The 15,063-nt window shown below is 41.8% G+C and overlaps 1 pseudogene across 1 annotated transcript; it reads left to right on the top strand.

Moving 5' to 3' along the window:
* Nucleotides 1-8,746: 8,746 nt before the first annotated feature.
* LOC308607027 (uncharacterized protein C3orf38 homolog) lies at nucleotides 8,747-14,498 on the top strand (annotated as a pseudogene). Its single transcript has 5 exons — nucleotides 8,747-8,787; nucleotides 8,877-8,940; nucleotides 9,754-9,757; nucleotides 13,149-13,665; nucleotides 13,887-14,498. The product of its transcript is annotated as an uncharacterized protein C3orf38 homolog (transcript).
* The last annotated feature ends 565 nt before the right edge of the window (nucleotides 14,499-15,063 follow it).

Genomic DNA, 15,063 nt, shown 5'->3' on the forward strand with positions numbered 1-15,063 from the left:
GCGCTCGCCGCCTCCCGGGCCGTCGCTGCCGCCACACGTGGGGCTCCGAGGGCAGCAAACTTGGAGGTGACGTCAACGGCCAGGGCCAGACCGGCCCCCGGACGAGTGCAGCGGGGAGGGCGGGGTGCGACGGGGAAAAGGTGGCGCGGACCCCGAGGCGGCCGCCCAATGACATCGGAGAGGGCGGGGGCGACAGGGGCGACGCCCCTTCCCCACTCCGCCCACCCCTCCCCGCCAACCCCAGCCGGCGGCCTCGCCCCCTCGGAGCGCTGCCGGGTCTGCGGCGGCTCCTGGGGCGTCTGACTGACAGCCAGGGTGGCCGGATCCCCGGGGGCCTGACTTCCACCCAGCCAGCCGCTCGCTGGATCAGGGGTTCCCAAACCTCTGCGACGCCGCTCTGCCCTTCGCAGCCCAGACCCCTCCGAGGGCCCTGGTTCCCTCCCTCCGGAGTCGCTACATCCTTCCCCCGTTCCGCCCCGCCCCCCGCCACCTCCGCGAACCTTTAGAAGTTTTGTTGGCGGAGGTTCCCGGGACCAAGCCGCACGCCACGCCCCCATTTGTCCTGTACGAACTGAATTCCTCCGCTGCGGCTTCGCCTTCCACCTACTCTGCTGTCCACTGCCGGCTCCGGAGCAAAGCCTTTTCTCCCCGCAGCAGCTTTTGTTGTTTTTTGTTTTTTCATTTGATTGTTTTCCTTTGTATTCGTTTAGGATGATCAGAGTTCCCCAGGACGTGGAAAGGAGCAACCTCTTAGGAAATGAGCCAATAAATAAGGGGAGAAATGAAGATTTAAAAAATTATATCAGCTACAATTCCAAATCCATATGCCCAGTTTTTGAGGAAGGGCTTTTTTTAGTGTTGCTTGCACTAGTGTGTGTGTGTGTGTGTGTGTGTGCGCGCGCGCGCACGCGCGCTCTCCACGTTAAAAGAGTTATATGTGCTTTCCTAAGCGGTTTCCTCTTTCTCTTGCCTCCCCTGACCCTATATCCTCTCCCTGCGCTCCTCGGAGAGCAGGTCAGGAAGGGATACAAATCGCCTTGCTGTTTAATGGAGGGAGGTGGCCCGTGGAACCTGCATGAGGTGGTTTTTAATTCCAGTCCGATTTGTTCCTGATTTCTTGGCTTCCTCGTCTCGGCAGGATGCCCCGCAATGTGGGTGGTAGCCTGACCTCCTCGTACCCACCCTTGCAAGCTGTGCAGGCTGCTTTCGGGGCGCACTGCGGGTGCTGACCAGGGCTGGCAGCGGCAGCAGAGCTAGGGTTGCAGGAAACTCACAGGGGAAACTTCTGCTTCCTGTGCTCTATCTGACGTGGAATTGAAGTCCTTTTTAACCTTCCAAAGGGGACCTGGTGGTTCTGACTCGGTGCCTGGGTGGAATCGCTGTGTTTGTGCCGGTTGGATAAATACCCAGGACTGGACGTGGTTTTCTGTTTATGAAGTGCCAGTCCCAACCTATTCTGTAAACTAGTGAAGAGCTTGTTAGGTTCCACTGCCATAAAGCAATGGGCTTTTTACAAGGATGAACAGTAAGTCCTGCCAAGCTTTAATGCCTCTTTGTGTCCTAAAATTGGACATCAACAATCTAGCTGAGGTTTAATACTAACTTGAGCTTTAATATATTCTAGTTTGTCTCTTAGTATTTCAGTTTGACTTGCAAAAGTGAGACCAGAAAAAAAAAAAAGAGGCAGTTTTAAAGTTATTCTGAAAGTATATGCAATCCCATAAATGTTTACAAACATGCTTGGGTTTTCCCATCTGGAAAATGGTGGTAGCCAAGTTCCCTTCTAGCTCCAACATGGTAGGATATTATGCGTTTTGCTTTCACATTCCCAGCACAGGTATTTCCTTTATGTGGGTATTGAACACCCACACTATGTAGGAGACAGGGTTCTAAGGACCACTCACACCATATCTAGCTCTAGGGCAGCTCTGTGCATTAGAAATAAAATATAAGCCATGAACACAAGCCTCATAGGTCATTTAAAATGTCTAGTAGCCACCTTAACAATGCTAAAAAGCAGGTGAAATTAATTTTACTAATATAGCCAACATACCTAAAAATGTGATTTTACCATGTAGTCAATATAAAAATTACTGAGGTCATTTATGTTCTTTCTTTTCATACCAAGTCTTCAAAATCCAGTATGTGTTTTACACTTTCAGCACTGCTTTATAGGGACGAGCTACATGTCAAATGTTCAGTAACCACAAGAGCTAGTGGCTTCCATGTTGGACGGCACGAATGAGGATGTTGTTTTTGGTGAGAGGAGTGTCTGGTGTTGATGTGCATGGATTCATGAATGGTTCTCCTCAAAGAATTTTGGGTGCTTCACTGGACCTTTCATACTGCCACACTTCCCCCAGAAGACTGACATATCTCGGGAACAATGCTATGGCGCTCCACTGCCCCATTCCTTGTTTTAGGAGCTTATGATCTTAATGAGACAAAACGTACACACACTCTTTAGAAATGCAAAATCACATTGTGTTCAACTGAACACAGGTGTGCTGCCCACTCACCAGATTCACATCCAGCTCCAGGATGTGCCCTGTCCCTTTCTGTCCCAAAGCACATGGTGTTTCGACCTAGAATGTACACCCTCTTCATCCCTCAGATGTCAGCTGTACACATCTTTAAGGATGCCTTCCCTCTGCATCCCCTGTCCCTGGTTTGATCATGTCTCCTGGTACAGATTCTCAAAGTTCCTGGCAGTTTCCTTACAGACTTGATGAGGGTTTGCAATGTTACAGGTGTGTGGTTATGTCTGTGTTTCCCCGTTAGAGGCTGTACTCCAAGGAGCCGGGAGCCACTCCTCAGTAGCACACCTGGAATATCTAGCATATTACTTGGTGCAAGGAGATGCCTGGTGAAGATCTGTTGATGAACTAATGAACCTAGAGGATTGGGGGCTGGGCATCCCAGTCTGAGAGAGCACCACACAGAAGCCAAGAGACGGGAGGAAGCATAGTGCAGTGTAAACCGCTTGTGTTTCAGTGTGAACCAAGTGTGGGCTGGCCTGGGGAAGGCACTGGGGGGACTAGAATTAGCACAAAAACAAGACTAGTGAAGAAAGCAGGAGTCTTGATAATTAGCTAGAAATAAGGAGGGAGATTTGGTGGAGGTGCTGGATTTCAACATGGGTCTTAAGGAATTGACTGGGGCGGGGGGACATGATATTTTAGGTCACAAGGAATAAGCACTAAGGTGTCTGCTGCAAGACACAGACAATAAATGTTGAGTAATGCCCTGTGACCAAATCTTCATTTATACTTATTGTAGCCCTAAGGAAGTGTTTCAGTGCTCTCTCTTTTACCTTAAGAGACAAAAATGTTAGGGTCTGCGATCTTCAGACTTCAAATTCAAGTGGCTGATTTCTTGTGCTCAGTCCAGGAATAGTGAAGGTAACATTTTAGAAAATTACTCTGCGAGCTGAATGCTGGATTGGTTAGAAAAGCTTGGATGTAGACAACCCAGTGGAGAGTCCAGAGTTAGATATAAGCCATGAAATCATAAAATCCCAAACTGTAACGTTAGCAGAGGGTACAAATAGAGAAAATCTAAAATATCTTACAAAGAAACATAAAATCTGTGATAGGGCAAATGTCGCAGATGAAAGAAAACTCAGAAGCCATTCCAAGTATCACCACTGAATGGGTCCTTCTCCAGTTGGCCTGGTGTGTGTTTGCTAGTCAGTTTTTTCATCTATCTTTGCAGTTGGGCATGCTGGTGAATACTCTAAATTGACTTGGGGACCCACGAGTAGGACTGGAGAAATGGAGCTGAGTAGGTAGCAGTCAAATGGCCAAGTGGGAGTTGAAGGTGGATCAAGTCACTATCAGAACTGAAGATACAGCATTGGACACAAGACCGTTCTCACCAAAGGATGAAGCAGACTTGACAAGAGGTCCCAGTGACTATTTTGATCACTATGATCCTTACTCATCTCATGTGGGGGGCAATATGGTTTTCTCAATCTCAGGTGACATGTTGATTAATATGTATTAATGGCTATCCTGTGAGTCATTAAGAGTTCCAATAAAATAGAAAGATCACCAAGAATTCCCAAAGTAAGTGGAATTTAAGAAGGACCTTGTAGAAGAAGGAGTAAGAGTTTTGCAGATGGAGATGAGCATGGTGGTAGTTCCAGACCGAGAAACAAAATAAACAGAATTATTACAAGACAATATTAAAAAGTGTTCTTACAACCGTTGGTGACCAATATTAGTCTTTGTAGTTTCGACAAGAAAGGATAATGAGGGAGAGAGACTAGTGATATCCCCTGAAGGCCAGACATTGTGCTGGGTGCTGGAGCTGCTCCTACTAGGTCTTACTCTGAGTGGATGCTCAGGTCTTTGCTTGCCATTTCTAATGTTGGAAGAGGCCAGAGTTTCCCCAGATATAGCCCTAATCCTGGGAAATGTTCGATAGCAAAGTATTCTGTGATAGAATAAATTTGAAAGACTACCCTCTCTTGGGCATTCCTGATAAATTTTAGCATGTTACAGTCTCTGAAATGACTTTTCAGTAAAGATACCAGTTAAATTTTGCTTAATCCAATGTTTTCCAAGGCTTTTGGACCATGGACTCCCATTACCCATGCCCTAGCCAGTAATATTCCTTGTTCTCAGGAACATATATCAAGAAATGTAATCCTAAACTTTACAAAGGCTTGCTGTTGTCAGGAACCTCGAAGGACAAATGTTTTCTGAATGTACAGGGGCCTCAACTACAAATAGTGAGGGTTTGGTTTACTTTGAGACCAGGTGGGGGACATTTCACCAAGTATCTGGACTTTTCTTTGTTCTATTATTTCTCCCGGGACCCACCTCCCCCGAGGGACAGGGCTTTAACAAAGGTCTTGACAAATGGTAATTTTCATGAATTATTGATTTAGCCAAAAATAACTGGAAAGCTTGATAATCACACAGAGATTTTCTCATGCATCTTGCTTCTGTCCTGAGTCAATTCTTTCCGATTCTATGACATATGAAAGAAATGGGTGCAGGTTTTGAAATACACCTTATTAAGAAGTGAATTAGCATGCAAAAGGATCAAGGGACATTTTCAGTAGACTGACCACTCATTTCTCAAAATCTCCAGGCTACAATATAAGTTAAGCAGGAAGAAATAAGAACCGTTAGTTAAAAAGCAGGACCTATTTAAATAAATAATAGAGCACTAAAAGTTGATTCAAGGAGGGCTATATGGTTATTTTTTATTTATTCTCAGTTTCTCTTCTGAGAGTAGAGGATGCTGAGTCCATAATTTTTTCTTTGGTTTATTATAATATTGGTATTTCTTTTATTTAAAAGATATCACATACTTTTTATGGTAGTAGACCAAAACTGAGTTAATATAGGTGAACTTTAGAATGATGTGGGGCATAAATAATAGACCTGAAGGATAAGGGGAGTCAGAGTGAGTGTCCTTGGTTCTCCACCTCTAGAGGAGATTTTTAAACTTGCCTTACGTTATAGGAGAAGGAGGTATGAGTCGGAGGGAAAGCAGGTGAGCGACAGCCTGGTGCTTCCTATCTGTCCCCCTCCCAAGGCAGGAGCTGGAGGAGAGACATCGACCCCCAGGTGAGCCAAGGGAATCTGAGAGCAAAGGAGCCTTGTGCCTCAGTCCCCAGGGAGGACCCAGGGAAGCGGTGAGCCTCAAAGAGATACCCCACCTCAGAGCAGCTTGAGAGCAGAAGAGAAGAGCTGTGGATTCCTTAGCACCAGCAACAACTCCCTAGGGGCCCCTCAAGACTCCAAAGGCACAGAAGAAGAATCAATCAGCTGAGACGGAGCAGGGTCCAGAGAAGCCTGGGGATCAGGAACAAGGCATGATGCAACCGTGATAGGCGTGGGCTGGTGACCAAGGACAGGAAGGACAAAGTACAGCTCATCAGATGCCCAGTGGATGGGTAACAATGGCCAAAACCCAGATTCCCTATGATATCTTGGCATCTCTAAGACCAAACCAGAGATATGGAGTGAGAGCAGAAGGACTGGGGGCAGGGGGAGGGAGGGGAAGACCCTGAGGGTCCCCAGAATGTACTGAGATTACATTTCTGCCATTGTGAAAAACAGGCGCTAAAAAAGGAAATCCAGTTCAGTTTTCAGAAGCATGAGACAGTTACTTTGTGCACACCTGATTTCCAGTTTGAGATTTTTGTGCTCATTATACTCTCTGAAGTAGGTATAGACCCCCTAGGCTTAGTTAACTCATCAGAACATATAAGGCATGCCTTGACACACCCATGCATAGCACCTCTTTTAACAAATGTTTTTATTTGCCTTTTTAGTTCTGATTATTATTTCTACACAATCATATAGCTTTTCCAGACATATTATTAAGCAACTGAGTGCAAGACTGCAAGACTCATTACTGTGGATATTTTTCTGCATGTTGACTTGGTCATTTTATCCATCTGATCGCCCCTTCTCTTTAGCATTCTGCCCTTCAACTGCGGGCATAATATTAGCTGGGGCTGCAAAGATAATGCTTATCTTCACTAATTAAACACTAAAAGCCCAAGCTCACCTCTGAGCTTTTTACAGCTTAGCCTCTGACACGGCTCTTGCTCTTTTAAAGGATTTGGAATAATTCAAATCCCAGACTATATAGGAATGTGATTTTTATAGACCCATTTGCCCAGGAAAAAAATAATGTTTTTAGACATGGATATATATTGATTTTAAAAAATAGTTCCTTCTTTGTATATGATTAGGTCTCTTTTTTTCCTTTATAAACAGGGGAATTCAATCCAGTGTACTAAACATCTCAAGAGATTATGAATGAGACCAGGGAAAGTTACCAAGAAAGGGATATTCTGAGTACGTTTCTTACCTAAACAATTTCTCTATGTGTTGTAAGGTAACCATTCAACGTTTCCCCACCCCCACCCCAAATGATGAACTAGTTTACCTAATACCTATGCTTTCCTTGCTGACTTGAAATGACATGTTTCTCTTATATTTAGCTTAAAACGTACTTGAATCTGTCCTGGGACATTTTATTTTGTTCTATTCATCTGTTACTTTCAGGACCACACTATCATTATAGTACTTACTATGTACGTACTATCACTTTAAGACTCCAAACCCTAAACTACCATTCCAAAGTGTCTTGACTATTCTCACACTTTATTTTCCTAGAAATTTAAGTTTATTAGATCAATTACCCCAAAAAATATGGTTTATATTTTTACTGGACTTTAATTTACTGATTTCTTGAGGTATATATAATATAATATAATATAATATAATACAATATAGTCCCTTCCAAGAACATGGTATGCCTTATTCTATATCATCACCATTATTCTGTCTATTGAATGATATTGCATGACCACAGGAAGAATTTTTCATTGTCTTCATAAAATTCCTGCATCTTTTGTTATGGTTATTCCTGTATGAGTTAAATGTATGATTGTTTTGTAAATGAATCTTTCCGCAAGATATTTCTCATGATTTTTCCTTGATATATAAGCAAGTTATTACCTTTTCCACATATATTCAATAACTGGCACCCATAATGGATACTCTTACTAGTTTCAATGTTTTTCAGTTAGACAATTATTTAATCTCTAGTTGACAAGAATTTTAAATCCTCTTTCCAAAAAGTCTAACTCATTTATTTTTCTTGCCACATTGCATTGGCTAGAACTATAAAAATAATGCAAAAATGATGATAAAATATCGGATGTCCTTCTTCTGTTTATGTTATTTATGGAATAATTCTGAATTTGACCTTTAAGTATCACATTTGTTCTTTTTTCCACTATGGAGTCTTCATCTTATTAAAGAATTAGCTAACTTCATTTCTCATATAAAAATACACTTTAATTATAAGTGAGATTTTGTTTAAGGCCTTTTACAGATACTGAGATACCTGTCCTTTTTGGTTTGTTTTCTGTGATGTAATATATTATGTTACATCAATTTGTGTTAATGTTGAAGTGTACTCATATTCACCTCCTTGGTAATGTTGTATTGTTATTATTATTTTATTTTGCCATTGTATGTGTTTTGCCAAGATTTTATTTGGGATGCTTGTATCTATATTCATTCAAAAGGCTAAACTTTTATTGTATTCAATTTTGGTCAGGTGTTTTTATTATGATTAAGCTGGCTTTCTAAAAGGACATGAGAAATTCTACATTTTTTCCGTGCTCTGCAAGAGTATAAATAATTTATATGAGAGTAATATAAAAATTATCCATAAAGCAATTCAGATCTGGAGCCCTAATGGGGAAGGATATTCATCAATAATTTTTAAAAATCATGGTTGTTATATTCATATTTTCTAACATTTCTTGAGTCAGTAATTATTCCTTAAAATCATTCATGAGAATTTAGATCAATATAGTAAAGTGAGCATGCTCATTATCTTATGGGGAGGAAAATAAAGGAAAAAGTGTAACAAGTGTAACAAGTAGACCAGAAATGTTGCAGAATGCATGAAAGCAAGACAGAAGAATAGATACAGGGAACCAAGTGCTACCCAACATGCTGTAGGGCAGCGGTCTCCAACCTTTTTGGCACCAGGGACCGGTTTTGTGGAAGACAATTTTTCCACCGACCGGGGGGTGGGGGGGGGCGGTGGCGGGCAGAGGGGAGTGGCTGGGGGGGACAGCGGTTGGGAGGAGATGGGTTCAGGCGGTAATGGGAGCGATGGGGAGCGGCAGATGAAGCTTCATTTGCATGGCCCAGGGCAGGGGTTGGGGACCCCTGCTGTAGGAGACGCTGTCGCAGAGATGAGCGTGGTCCCGTGTAGTCTCAAAGCCATAGTCAACAGGTGGGTATGAAAAGTGGAGGAGTAGTTCCTCAGGGTGATGAAATGGGAAGCAGTGCTCAACCTCCTCCCTCTGCCCCTCCCGCTTGCAGTGTGGCCAGGCAGTGGGAAGCCCTCAGAGGTTCTGGTTCACAAGGGGCCAGCCCACCCCACCCGGTAACCCTATCGGTGACCAAACTACATAGAAAAGCATAGGCAGAGAAACAGAGGGTCTTACGAGACTTGCAAAATATGAATTCACTGTTTTTATAGGTTACAAAATAGTCAAACATCAGTAATAACATTTGGTTAACCTGCTTTGAACCACCAGGAGAGATCAGTACTTAATTGCATTAAAAGAAGGAACAATATCCACAGGTAAAATTGCAAAGAGAAGAAGCAAAAACACTTTTCAATAAGTAAAATTAATATTGTCAGTGATGATCAAGAGACCACTGCATTCACAGAAAAGAATCAACTCTACTTCTGCCTTAAGACTGAAATTTCTTCACAGAAAATCTCTTTGCCAATACCTAAAGAAATGAGTAAAAATTAAGAAACAAGCTGCCTCTCTCCCATTACAAAATGTATCAGGAAAGAAGGAAGGAAGGGAGGGAGGAAAGAAAAAGAGAGGAGACCTAATTCAATTTGAGCAGAGCTGGGGATAAACTTGATTCTGTTCCTATGTCTGTTTCAATCCCTAGAAACCATTCTGGTGAAGAGACATAAACCTGAGAAATTTTACTAATATTCCCAAGTCTGGAGAGATGAAAACTGAGGAGGGAGCTTTATCTTTTGACTCTTCTGATCAATAAGTAATAGAAATTACTGCTGGGGAGCAGTGAAAGCATGAGATATATTGCTGGGTGGTCTCATCCAACTGCCAGAGTAAAAACACTAATGATAGAAAAGATTTTCAAGAATGAGCAAAAATAAAAATAAAAAAATCTAAAAGAGTAATGCGAAAAGTATATTGGTGTTGACTTTTAGGAAGGTGAGTTTCCACTCTCTATCAAACTAGAAATGATAAATCCTTCCAGAAATTTATGCTAAAGAAATACTTGCACTTGTGCCCAAAGATGCAGAGATGCTCAATTTCCATGTTGTTGATAAAAGCAAAGTTACTAGCATCCTAAATGTCCAACAGAGACGTGGTTAAGTAATTTAAAAGGCTACCTTCCCAAGGAACATGCTGAAGCTGTAAAATTGGATGAGGTAGATCCACATGTCAACACTAGATTTACCATCAACTCATTTGCTTAAGTGAAAAAGGAAGTTCCAGAGCAGCATGGATAATATTATCTCACATGTAGATTTTCCCATATGACACCAAAGACATAAATACACACATATGTATAGGCCTCAGTGGGGGAAAACAATGAACACTCAACTCTTGATGGTGGTTATCTTTAAGAAGAGGAGTTCAAGAGATATGGAAAAGGGGATTTCTTGGTTTTGCTGTACTTAATTGTTTGATTTCTTTCTATGACAATATGCTCGTGTTTCACTTGTATAATATTTGCTTAATAAACATAAAACATGCTAAAATCTTTCTATTCATCAGTGTTCAAATTGTGTACAGTATTCAATTATGATTTTTAAAATATTGTATCTGTTTACTTCATGATTCTAATTCTTATTTAGTACACTTGTGTTTTAGCCTCCCCTCTATTTTTTTAATTAAGCTTGCCAGAGTTATGTACGTTTATTTATTTTGTTCAAAAACAAAAAACTGATAAGTAAAACTACCATTTTCTATTTTCTGATTCATTGATTTTTGCTGTAAGTTTCCTTAGATGCATTTTGTTGTTCTGTTCTGGAATCTTGAGCAAGAATAGAGATCATATTTTATTTATTTTCATTTTTTGGTTGTTCAGTGATGGAAGTTTTTAGGGTTATAGATTTTATCTAAGTAGAACTTTGTCTACATCCCAAAGCTTTTCTATGTGCTGTTTGTATCGAGCTAATGCTTACTTGCTATGGGTTGGGCATTGTGTTATGAACCTCATATACAAGGTAGAAACACTCTGTCTCATTTTACATGGGCGAGCCAAAACATCTCTTTGGGGAGTGAGCACTCCCTCATTCTTAGCCCATGTGGCCTGGGAAGCATGGATCCAGCCTGATTTACAGGCGTGGGCACAAAAGCCAGAACTTGGCCATGGTGATTTGTTCACAACCAGGCCAATGACCCAAACCCAGTTAATTAAAACCTTTCATGAGACTTTTACTAAGTCTTAGAAAAAAAATACACTCTTTATCACAGAATCTTTAGCTACAAAACAAAATGAAAACAGGTGTCTTTGCCTCCTTGTGGATAGAGTTTGCCTGAGACTGAAAACAAACACAAGGGTGTGAAACTGTACTGTCTAAGAGCAGGAAAGTGAATTTATCCAGAAATGTAGCACAGCAGCCCACTTGGCACTTGTGGCCATGAACTTAAAGTACAACAAATCAGCACAGTTGTATTTTCTTGAGTCATGTGCAGTTTGTTGCATGGGTCCAGGCTGAAATACATCAAGATTAGGGACGAATCAAGGTGGAGTGTGTCAAACAAATACTCTGAAGTCAAAGAAGAAAACGGAGTTAAGGGAGGGATTGTATGAAAACCATAGAACCTAAGCTGAGTGGGAGAAAAGGGAAGGTGTGAGTGTGTATCAAACAGTGAGAAATGGTAAAACCCGTGGATCTGAGGTGAGTGACTACAGAAATAAGATGTGATGTTACAAGGCTTTTGGAGATAGTGCAATTATTGGTCATGATAAGACCTAAGGCAGTACTTTTAAAACTGTTTTTGACCTTGACCTAGAGTAAAAAATACATTTTTTATCACAACCCAATACACATATACATACATGCATCTCTACCTGCAACTCTCTCCATATATTTTATTTATTTATTTATTTATTGGAATTGGCTCATATGATCATAGAGGCTGGCAAGTCCAAAATACTAGCTTTATGCTAGATGTTTTATCTGTATCAAGTCTAAACCTTACAGCTCTCCTACAGGATCTTAGATGCTGAGCCAGGCTCAGAAAGCTGAACAGGTGTCAGCAGGGATGCACTGTAGATCTGCCTGGCTGTGATCTTTCCACTCCACTGCACTTGCAGTGATCTGGGGGCCAATGGTGTGCCCCAGAAGGCTTGTTAGCAAATGTTCTCTATCAATTTGGCCAACACACATGACTTCACAGGATAGCAAGCATTTGCCACCAGCCCCGCTGGTCCTTTTGTAGAACTAACCTTGCCAGGTGTACCTCTAGCATCCTTGGATCAAGTACCAATTATAACTGAAGTGCAATGTCATTAGTCACACAATTTTGAGCAGCTGCAGTTTAACTTCATTAAATTTACATCACCAAACTGACATAATGAAGGATTGCTGACAGAAGGAAAATAGGTATAAATCATACCTTCATGTACATTTGAATCATGGTGGAGTCATATCTAATACTCAACCACTAAGTGTAGACACTCTTAATTCAGTAAAATTTATCATTAAAAGATCCTTGGAATTTATACACAGATGAATTTCTGATCATATACCCATTACAGAAATAAACTGGGATACATCAGATCAAACCTAACGTCCCCATTTTACAGACAAGGGACTGAGGGATTATATGAAAGAGTAACTAACATTTATATTGTGCTGAGTTCTGGAGTTGAAGTATCTGGGTTTAACCCTGACTCCACCATCTGTCAGCTGCCTGATCTTGGACAAGTTACCTCATCTCTCCTGGCTTCAGTTTCCTTTTCTGTGCCATGGAGATAACAGTAATGTGATTGTCTATCATGACTGAGTTGATGTGAGCAATAAATGAATTAATACATATAAAAGGCTTTATAGAGTGCCTGACTCATAGAAAGTGCTCAAAAAATGGTAAATATGTAATTGCTATTATTCCCTTTTACTTATTTTTAGACATGACAATGGGAACATCTTGCAGCCAAACTTATGGGATGGGTGCTTTATATCTTGTTTTCGAGGGTATCTCCACAGCAGGAATAAAGGACTTTAAAACATGTAATTCTCTTTGAGGAAATAGTGGTTTCTTACCGGAGAAAACTGGAAGATTGTGAGCTCCATGACAGTGAAAATAAATCTGCCTTGAACACATTTCGCCAGCACATGGTGGGTGTTCAGCAGGTCTTTTCCGACTGATATACTAACTAACCATCTAGTTAGAACAGAAGGCAGGCACTCGAAAAGCTCATTAACAATAAAAGGAAGAAAATAAGTGCCCATCAAAGAAACAGAATTTGGCCAAAGGAATGCCAAAATGGAATTTATAATGTTCATGGATCTAATGAAAATGTATAATTGAACTGATATTTAATGATACAAACGACATGCAGTCAAATGCAAATTGTGCAATAAAGATCACGCAGGATTAGGGTATCTGTTGCCAAGGTGCCAGCCTGGTGGGCCTAAGGGGGCGACGTTATTGGCATCCTCTCCCCCCCTTTCTGGGGGTTGAGAAGTTGGGGCTCAGCTACCCAGAGATGGAGGGCTGTCGTAACCTGCTCGGCCTATTGGACAACGACGAACGAGATCATGGCCCTATGCGACACCATCACCAACTGCCTGGTGCAGCCTGAGGACCACCAAGATGCCATTCGTGCAATATTAGTGTACAGTCAAAGTGCAGAAGAACTTTTGAGGTGCAAAAAAGTCCACCAAGAAATCATATTTAAGTACTTGCAACACAGTGGGTTATTATACCTCCAGCTACTGAAAAACACAATCTTATTCAGCATGTGAAGGATTACTAGAAAAAGCAGTCAAAACTGAAATTGAAGGAAATGCCAGAGCCAGTTAAGACAGAGGACATGAGACTCTTTGAACAGCAGGAGAAAGAAGATAAAAAAGCTGAAGGGCTTCCCTGGTGGCGCAGTGGTTGGGAGTCCGCCTGCCAGTGCAGGAGACACGGGTTCGTGCCCTGGTCTGGGAGGATCCCACGTGCCGCGGAGCGGCTGGGCCCGTGAGCCATGGCCGCTGAGCCTGCGCATCCGGAGCCTGTGCTCCGCAACGGGAGAGGCCACAACAGTGAGAGGCCCGCGTACCGCAAAAAAAAAAAAAAAAAAAAAAAGCTGAAAAGTTTGATTTTCGTTGATTAGGTGAAGAATTCTGTCACTGGTTCTTTGAACTTCTTATTTCTCAGAATGCTATTCTGGGACCACGTCAAGAAGAATGGCGGCCACAGCACTTCTGGCATGATGTCAAGCTTAGGTTCTATTACAACATATCTGAAACAAAATGTGATAGACTACCATGGAGCAGAAATTGTGAGACTTCGTCTGCTGTCACTAGTGAATGAAGAATATCTTTTTCTCAGTCCCAACCTAAATTCCCATGGACTGAAATGCACTTCTTCTCCCCATGGTCTCATTATGGTTGGAGTTTGCTGGGACCGTCCACCAAGGGAACACCTGTTTGGGCATTTTTGAACAGATTTTTGGACTCATCCACTGCCCTTCTGTGGAGAATACTGGGAAAATCAAATTTATCAACCTGAGAATTATTGGAGAGAGTTCCCTTGCTCCTGGGACATTAATGACACCAGCTATTACACTTGAACCAAGTGATCTAGAAGCCTTTTATAATGTAAACACTTTATGTGGTCCAGTGAAGTACGACTCAATGTAAGGCAGGCACTGGACAGTGGGATTGGAGACCAAACTTTATCTAGTGGAAAGGAGACACTGTTGAACAAAAGAAAATTAATTTTTCCTAGCCCTTGAAGCACTGAGTACTATGTCAGTCTGAAAAATCTTGTATACAGAAATTCTTCCAGATACTACAATAGTAATGTTTAAGTGATTTCAGATTCGGGGATTGACATATTTTAGCTGAAATGTCTTTCTTGACCACAGGTTAACATATTATGTGAACACTTGCCTCCTTCTACTTGAGTTGCAGTAAATGTTCTGAAAGCTTCATGCAATTCATCAAATAAATCCCACTTTAAACGTTGTAAAAAAAAATGATCATGCAGGATTAGAAATTCAGAAAAGAAGTTGCTCACTGAAGGCTGGAAGAATCAGAAGCCTGAGGAGAGGATTCCTTTTTTTAACGCTTAGAGTTTGGGTAGGTGGAAGGAAAGGAGAGAACTTCCAGGCAAGGGGAACGGCATGAGTCACAGCATCGAGGTGGCAATAAACGTGGGCTGAGATGATGAAATGAACCGGGAAGAAATGACGACTCTTTTTAAAGGTGTGGCGCGTGGTACCTTGGCCGAGTTGCCCACAGTAGCCCGTGCAGTTTGCGACACCGTTTTTTGAGATCTTCCTTGCG

Source organism: Mesoplodon bidens, assembly GCF_964165515.1.
Source record: "Mesoplodon bidens genome assembly, chromosome: 19".
Taxonomy (NCBI): Eukaryota; Metazoa; Chordata; class Mammalia; order Artiodactyla; family Ziphiidae; genus Mesoplodon; species Mesoplodon bidens.